This window comes from Solanum pennellii, chromosome 1 (assembly GCF_001406875.1).
Source record: "Solanum pennellii chromosome 1, SPENNV200".
NCBI lineage: Eukaryota > Viridiplantae > Streptophyta > Magnoliopsida > Solanales > Solanaceae > Solanum > Solanum pennellii.
Window position 1 is genome coordinate 50,382,923 of NC_028637.1, and position 9,493 is coordinate 50,392,415.

General features: G+C 31.2%; 1 long non-coding RNA gene and 1 pseudogene across 3 annotated transcripts; one reads left to right on the forward strand and one right to left on the reverse strand.

The window, feature by feature from the left end:
- Nucleotides 1–4,013: 4,013 nt before the first annotated feature.
- Nucleotides 4,014–8,696, reverse strand: LOC114074309. 3 transcript variants are annotated; one of them, XR_003574675.1, is made up of 4 exons: nt 8,406–8,696; nt 6,302–6,484; nt 5,578–5,677; nt 4,014–4,259 (listed from the first exon to the last, which is right to left on the reverse strand). It is a non-coding gene; the product is annotated as an uncharacterized LOC114074309 (long non-coding RNA). The 3 variants fall into 3 exon arrangements; XR_003574676.1 differs by having other exon boundaries at nt 6,302–6,392; nt 8,406–8,695; XR_003574674.1 differs by lacking the exon at nt 8,406–8,696 and adding an exon at nt 8,236–8,385.
- LOC107020996 lies at nt 4,266–5,562 on the forward strand (annotated as a pseudogene).
- Nucleotides 8,697–9,493: the final 797 nt, after the last annotated feature.

The following is a 9,493-nucleotide window of genomic DNA, read 5'->3' on the forward strand; positions in this document are numbered from 1 at the left end:
GGGGGGGGGGGGGGCAGGGAAATGGAAAACTGGACATGATTGGAAAGCAGAAAATCAAATCTTCACCAAAATAGTGAAAATTTATCTAATTAATCAATTTAGTTAATTTAATAAATAATGTTTCAATTAAATATATGTCCAAATACTTTAGTCCTCAAGGACCGAAAAAAAAAAAGAGCGATTAACAAACTAACCATTTTACTTATAAAAATTTCTCCAAATTGTAAAAGCTTTCAAAACGCCTGAGGGTTATTGGAATCCACTAGCATTTTATTTTTATTTTTTTGCGAAAGGAAAAATTAGAAGTCAAACTAAAGAAATTTTTATATTTTTTTCTTTTCTCACACACTTACCTTACCGTCACACAACTTTGACAAGAAAAGACTTCAAGTAAGAAGGTATAGAAAGCAACTGGATTAAATGATCTAAACATGCAAGCAGCCACGTGGATTACACTATTATTATTTCTATTAAAACAAAACGAATTACACAAAGTCAAAAAGGTTGGAATTTAAGAAATCGAATTCATGAATAATTAAAATAAAATAAAATATTATTGAATCATTTATTTTTGGGTTATTGGGTTAATGGATTTTCTAATAATTTCTTTTTTTTTGTGTGAATGCGCGTGTGTGTATGTTGTTATCGATTTAAGGAAAAAAGTTCAAAAATTTCTTTAAACTATGCCAAAAGAATAAAAATACTCTTTGTTTGTAGTTTAATTTTAAAATGTCTTTGTCATCAATATTTTGGTCAATAAAATGTCTTATTGTTATTTAATGGGTCAGAATGCTCATTTTCAAATAAATATATTATGGAAAAATGACGCAGTTAAGCAAACTTATACTATTTATTAATCATCATAGTTATAGTTTGCAATAATTACCATTCGTAACTAACATTATACATTAATTACGTGAGTTGACTTCGAGTTTGTATAATTAGTCACGTTTTTATATGTATAATTCGCCAGAATATACAAATACATATGCATAATATACAATTATATATATATATATATATACACACACACACACACAAAATTCACCTCTCTCTCGCATCTCTCCTCCCTCTTCTAATATCGCTTACCATATAGCTGATATACATATACAATTCACTTTTCTCCCACTCTTTCCCCTCCCCCCCTTCTCTCTCTCTCCTCTCTCCTCTCTCCTCTCTCCCTGTCTCGCTCGCCTCTCTCCTTCCTATAACATGTAGCTACGAAGTATAATTATCAAATTATATCTATGGAGAGTAATTAGGCTATTTTTGAATGGCTATATGTTAAAGTTCCTCAAAATTTTATTATTCTTTTAACACATTTTTTTCTAATAATATTTTTTAAATAAAATTAACAAATATTTATCTTACCTCAATTCTATTAAAAATATTTTTTTTTATTTTATCGTTATTATTTTATATCTTATATATAAATATAAATTAATGATAGATATCTTATATATAAATATAAATTGTATGGGCGTACTTCTTATCAACTCGTAAATAACAAAGAAAGTAGAATTTAATGTATGTATAAATGACAACATCTTAAAATCTAAGGAAACAAAAAAAACGTATTGTGCTTCAACTTGTTTTATGTATTTATCAAATTAAGTCTACATTACATGTGTCAGTTATGATGTGAGACAAATAGGGTGAATTAAAGAATTTGTTTAACATTTGTTAGGAGTTTTTTTTTTTTTAAGTATTTAGACCAAATACATAAACAGATCTTTAAATTTGTTGGAATTTTCCTTTCAGCTACCTCAACTAAGCTATTTTCCTATTCAATCATTGAATCACTCATCATTTGTTCCTTTTAAACACCGTTGGTTGATGGGAAACAAGATTTTGTGAGGAGTATTGATAGAGGATATATATGTTGTTCTAAAATTCATTAGTCTAATTGATAGTGAAATATTCGAGAATAATTGTGTTTTACTTCAAGTCATTTAAGCACATTAGAAAACAAATGAGACTAACACACTGTTTGTCTTCATTCCTTCAATCAAAATCATTACAACGCGAACACAATTAAACACATTTACAATAGAAAATTCGACTAAAATCAGTTGACGATGTTTAAAAGGAATAAATTATGGGTGGTTCAATGATTCAATAGGAAAATGACATAGTTGAGGTACCTGAGAGAAAAAACCCAACAAACTTAGGGATCTGTTTATGAGTTCGGTCAAGTATTTATTTTGTGAAAAAAATATTATTATTTTTTTGAAAAATGAAATGTTTGACAAATCAATAAAAAAATATTTAAATTGAAGTAGGTTCAGAAGAATCTAAAAATTTCTGTTTTATTTTTTTTAAAAAAAAAAAAAGCAGAAGCAAAAACAACAAATTATTTTTCTCAAGATTAAAATATCCTTTTCATATATACATATTGACCAATATATCTCTTACTAATTAATTAGCATTTTTCAAAAGTTAAATTAAATTTCATTTAATACTTTTTTTATTTTTATATAATAAGGTTATAATTTTATTTACATTTATATGTTATTAGTTTATCTATGATATATCATTTTACTTATTATTTTACAGAACTAGAAAAAGGTAACAACAATATTTTTATAAGATTCGTAAAAGAAAAAATTACTAATAATTATATTTGTGCACCTTTTCTAGCAAAAAGTTTGTAGCATATATAAGTTATCTCATAATTCTTCCTTCGTTTTAAAAAAAAGATTTCTTTTCCTCTTTAGTCTGTTTAAAAATAAAAGATCTTTGTAAATTTTAATTCTACTTTCTATATTGACACATTTTAAGCCACAAGAATAAAGTATAATTTAATACATAAAATATAACTTTGATTTATTACCACTAGATTTTAAAATCTTTTTTATTTTCTAAAACTTTGTGCCTAATAAAATTAGATAACTCTTTGGAAATGGAGAAACATATTAAACAAAGGTTCTCTAACCGGAGAAAATAAATTTACTTGGTCATAGGAATAATGCAACAAATAGACTATATTTTATGAAGAAATGGAAATTTCTGACAAAAGAACGAAAAAAATTATCAAGTGATTTCATACTTTGTCTCTAATAATATAGATGAAGTAAAACATTATTCATAACGAAAAAAATATATTTGGTAGGATACTTTCTTGGCACAATTTTACTTTTTCGAAGTTATGTCGTAATTAAAGGATACTGTTGTTACATTATTTTTTTGCACCCAAAATGTCTTCTAAAACTAAATCACTAAAAGAAAAGTCATAAATCACTAGATGGTTTTAAAAAATTGCATTGCTCAAAAAAAATTCCTTCCCAATAAAAACACCACCCAAGAATCATTTATTTATATTCACTTTAATACTCTATTCACAATCTTTCTTCCAATTTTTTGATCTTTCATTTTGTTTATACTTCCATTCTTCTTCTTCTTTAGTATCCCTTGTTTTTAAGGAGAGAAATAAGATATATTCATTAAATTTTAAAAACACTATTTAAAGTAACACTACAAGAAAAATGACTTTTATTTAAAGGAAATTCGGTTGTTAAAAGTCCATATCCGGTCGTTAAAGGTCTATAACGACTGGGCAAAAATTGATCGTCACGGATCGTTAAAAGCTCAGTCTTCAAAGGGTAACGACCGTATTGCATAGCCGATCGTTAGATATAACATAGCGACAACGATAAATACGGTCGCTACCTTCACTAACAACGACCACAAATTCCCTTTGTTGATTGTCATTTGGTCATTAAAACAGTGAAGTATAACCACAATTTCCAGTCGTTACAAGTACTTTTAGCGGTCAGATTCTTTCGTTAATTACATTAGTTTTACCAACCAAGTTTAAATTCCTTTCGTTGCTTTTAATAAATTTAACAATAAAGTTTGTTTCATAAATTTATTTTCTAAATAATTATATATAGTTTTGATGTTCCTCAAGTAGATCTTAATATCATTTCATTGTTTTCACGAGTCATAAAAAATCAGTATAAAATTTCATAATTGTTTTTCTATGAACCGAAACGTACTGGAAAACTAACATATAATCGGTGTTCAACACAATATCTAAAAAACATACATGTTTAACATAAGATCTACATAACATATTTGTTCGACATAATATTATAAAACAGACATGTTCGACATCTATCGAATCCTAAAATTTGAGAAAATGAAATAGCTGCATAGGTTAAAACGTCCCTAGATCTGCACCAACAATAAAAATATAATTTTCTTTTCAGCTAGCTCCACAATTCTTCAACAACACGTTCTTTAATCTTGATCACATTCTTCATATGTTAAAAAAACAATTTGAGGTCAATTCGTAACAGAATGTCGGATAGCTATAACTTATAACTTTTAAAGCATAAATCAATCATTTAATCACCAAAGATCCCAAAAGATGGCATGACTTAATTCTCATATTGAAAAGAACTGGCCATCAGAACTAGTGAAGTCAAGTGTGGAGCCAATTTTGGAACAATATAGGCCTGTGATTTTTTTCAAAGTTCACTCTTGGTACAGTTCTCCACAATTTATAGGGATTTCTATTATTCGAGATGGAAGTGAGGGTATAACTATGGAATTAGAGATTCAATGGTATGGGGATTATAGTGACCTTTAACTGAAGCCTACAATAGTATTGGAGGTGAAAATTGTTCAAGCAAAGGAATTAACAAATAATGATTTCATTGGAAAATCTGATCCTTTTCCTATATTATATGTACGCCCTCTACGAGACAGAATGAAGAAGAGAAAAATAATTAACAACAAATTGAACCCAACTTGGAATGAAGATCCATTGACACAAAACCTGGTGGTAAAAATCTATGACGATGAAGGGCTTCAGTTAGCTAAACTAATTGGATGTTCCCATATCTGTTTGAAATGAACTTGAGCCTGGTAAAGTGAAGGATATCTGGTTGAAGTTGGTGAATGATTTAGAAATTCAGAGAGAGGAGAATAATAGGCACACTTGGAGCTATTGTACTGCTCGAATGGCATGAACAATGGGCTAAGTAAACTTTTTTCTCAAAATGAGTCAATGATTTCATTAGAGAGAGTTCTTAAAAACTCGGCAGAAGGAAAAGAAGTTAGTCCAAATGGAAGTGAAATCAACAGTAGAAGAGAGGTAATAGTACGAGGGGTACTTTCTGTTACCGTGGTTTCAATTGATGACCTGCCCCAAGATTATATGGGGGGGGAGGCTGACCCCTACGTCATTCTGATCATGAAAAAGGCTCAAATCAAGAACAAAACAAGGGCTGCAAATGAAGTCTAAGCCCGGTATGGAATCAAACTTTTGACTTTGTTGTTGTGGACAGATTACATTACATGTTGTGCTTTTTCTTATTATCTATATTGAACACATCAAAGTTTTGATAGTGAGTGATAGTTTAACATTTTATTATGCTCATACCATTGTTCAAAAATCGATGAAACACAGTTAAACATTGCAACAAACAGTACCTCTTAATAAATGGACAATGATACTGGATTAAAAAACATAGAAAAATGAATGACAACAAAAATTGAGACAAATACTTGAAATATTTTAAAAAAAACATCAGTGAATAAGAAAGGTTTAGAAAAAGAAAAAAAACATACCTTACAAAAGAAATCAACAGAGAGCCTTCAAAAGAGTAGTTCTGGAGACACTTTCAACAACTATAACAAGCACCACCATCGGCAAATTTGGAATCAAAGCCTACAACAATCGAGAAAGAAATATGTGAACATGAGATACACTTCATAGAAAAGAAAATATGAAATGCAATAAAGAGCTTAAAAAAACCAACAAGCCACATGAAACCATATAGACATAATTTCAAAATAGTCTGTCCAATAAGATTTATTGCCTATTTCAGAGAGTTCATCCATTTTCAATGAAATAAAAAATACATGGGAAAAAAAAAGATGTCTTAACCCTAAGTGTGGCAGACAAGAAATATGATCATCACAATAGTGAAAAATGACTTTCTGGAGGCCACTTAATGATTGGGGAATAACATGGGTGAATTCTTTGGTACTAACATGGAAGAATAATATAGGGAGGCAGTGACTTTGGATTTTTAGGGAAAACAAGCCACTGGATTGTCAAAGTAGATGATACATAGGGAAAGAACATCCATTTACAGTCAAACTCCACATGAAGAAAGTCTTTAAACATAGGTATTGATTTAGTGCTATTTGATATTTGACAGATTAATGTACAACATTTTCCCACACCTGAAATTGTATTAAACACAGATATAAATTTTTTAATTGTTAGCAGGCTATACATTTTGAATAGTAAACAAAAGAGTTTAACCATGCTTATTGTATCACATACTTTTAAATTATGAAAAGTCGACCCAGTCCGAGCCATTGACCACCAGAAGCTGTAACCCAGGCTTATAGTTATTTCATAGGAAATGGCAATGCTGGAAGAGCAGTGTTTTAGAGAGTGACAAGGGCTTGTTTCACCAAAGAGAGAAGCATGAAGCGAAGGACAGACTTTTTTTCAACTAAAGCGCTATTTAATACAAACATAAAAAAACATCAAATATGTCATAGATAAATAAAAAAGCACTCAATAGAAATAACATATTTAGAAAATCTTGCAATTCTTAAATTAAAAAGTTTATATAATTTACCCAAAAAAAGAAACTGAACAGTAAGAACAGAGATAGAACGACAAAAAAAATTATAGAACAGAGGAAAATTTGCAGAGTATGGAGAAAAACAGTGCATAACAGAGAGAGCAATACAAAGCAAAGAAAAGAATTGTGAAACTGACAAAAAAAACAGAGAAGATTATAGAAGAAGAGAAGGAAACCATGTTAATATTGAACCATATTTGATTTTTATGTATCCTCTGAATCAAATACGTATGTGAGGCAACTCAGTTGGTGATGTCATTTAGCAACGCGATGCAGACTACTAACTAGAGAAAGACTGTAAAAAATGAGCATTGGACAAGATTTAATATGTCCACTGTGTCGCTCTCATCCGGAAACTAATGCTCACTTTTTTTTTTGAATGTGAATACTCCAACATCTGCTTGGATAATATTTTCAACTGGCTGAAGACTAAACAAAGGAACAGGGGACTACATACAGTAACTATGGAAAGGAATAACAAGGAATGTAACATGGAAAATCTGCACAGGGTTGATATGGGCAATACTTGCTGCGCTAGTGTAGTATATATGGCAGGCAAGGAATGATGCAATATGGAACCAGAGAGTACCGAGAACACAAGTGATAATGCAGAAAATACAACTTCACAGTAAAGTGAGAATCATTGAAGTACTAAACATGAAGCATAGATGTAAAGATAGGTATTGGATAGAGCAATTATATAAATAGTGAATCTGTAGTTGTAGTTGTAAATGTTGGAAATATTTAGGATGGACTAGGTTGTTTTATTATTTCTTTTTAGTAGCTTGTTGTAACTGGGTTCTATAAGTTTGGTAATAAATGTGTTCGTTCAACCAAAAAAAATATGAATCATTATACAACAAATAAATCCCAAACTCCCATTTCATAGGATCTCCTTCATTGCCTATAAAAGTATATATCGATGAATACGAAGAACTCTGAAGCCAAGACAAGTCCAAACAATAACCTGAACCAATAGGAACTGGTGGATCACAAACACAACATGTTCAAATTGGATTATTTTTTTCTAACCCAGTCTAGTTTCCCCTTTACAAGAATACATTTGCCCTGCATTTATTTGAATCCGAACCACTAACTCACAATTACTGTTTTGAATCAAACACATTAGATGTTGTTGAACATCATAGTAAAACAAACATGTTTTGTCTCGAAATACTAAAGGGAGTTGAATCATCATGATCCAATGTAAAACTACCATAATTGTGCTAAGGAACATGTCGACCTAATTAAAGGGGCTAATTAAAACGGAAATAAGAAAACCTTATCTCTACATCAAAATTTGTAATGGAAATTTTGTCCTAGACTAACAAATTTATTCAATAATTTCATCATTGCGACTTCTTTTGATTGTCAACCGAGGCTACCAACAGTACACACATCAATACCCACAAACATATTGCATAATTTAAGAGCATGTGCACCAATAACCTGTGAAAAATCTTATGAATCATACAACATAAACTCAAAAATGGTCAAAAATAGAATACCTACATAATAATTTATAGTCAAAATCAGAATACCTAAATAAGAATTTATAGTCAAAACAACCTAAACTTAACTTGAAGATAAAGAAAGTCAAGAATATGTCACGTTACAATCATACCCAACAAAGACCAATAAAACTCAGGTGAAATTTCAGCGAAGACCGGCAAAACTCAAGTGAAAATTGAAGTAAAACGAAAAAGGGGACTTCTGCAATTAGAAAAAATAGACATTGATTTTATTTATAAAGACCTTCAATGGAGAGCTATAGTTTAATTTTTGCAAACAAACCTTTGATTTTACGAATGGTACCACTATTATTGTGGTTGGTTTTGCTAATTTTTCTCCAACAAATTAGTACTTTATTTTATATTAAGAGACTCTCATTAACTATTTTGATTATTCGCTCCCGTAGTTATCTCGATTTCTAGAAGAGTTGGAAGGCACGTTCCTTGTGTGCTTTGTGGCTGCGGAAAAATCGATGTTCTTGTTATGTTTTCTCACGGAAGGGACTTCACCAGTAGGGTGGGGGTAATGGGACAAGCAGTGGTGGGGTAATGGGAGACCATCAGTTGGGGGTGGGGTAATGGAGGGGAAGAATAAGTCTTTTGTGAAAAATAAAACGTGAAAGTAAAAATATGTGCAATTTTTTAAATTATTAATGTCCGGGTATTAAAAATTTTGAGGTCTGGATATTGTTGATTTTCTAACACATTAAAAATGTCTTTTAACGACGGGGATATTATTTTGACGTTATAAATATACTTTTAATAGGGGTGGCAGGGGGATCGGGATGGCCCGCCCCGCCCCGGCCCGCGTCCCGCCCTGCCCCGTTTCGAACCCGGCCCATCCCCTAGGGTTTAAGGGGTTTAAGAGGTGGGGGATGAAGGGACCGGTCAGGGGCCGGTTCACCCCTGCATCCCGATCGACCCGGCCCGATTGAACCGACCGATTCGCGGGATCCCATCTGTTTTTTTTTAAATTTTAAAAAATTTGACCGTTTGGATCCGTTGGGGAAACGGCTAGTGGGCCCCCCAACGGATTTTTGCCCCTTTTTGTGTTTCCAAACACCCCCTACCATCCCCCTACTTTTAAAACTTTATTTTAAACCCTCAAGTTATAATAATTACACTTTAACCCATTTTTAATATTATAAATACACCTATCCCTACTATTGTCAAGACCGGAATCTAGACCCCAGACGAGACCGGCGTCGTTGACCTCTCAGAGGTCGCAAACAAGCCTACTTACGTCATTCTTACTTTACATAAGTTAATTTTAGCGAAAATTTTGAAATTTTTGATTCTTTAATCATACTTGCTAAACATTCTTTATATTTCGTAATCGTTCATCATCAACCATCTAACATTTAAGAGATA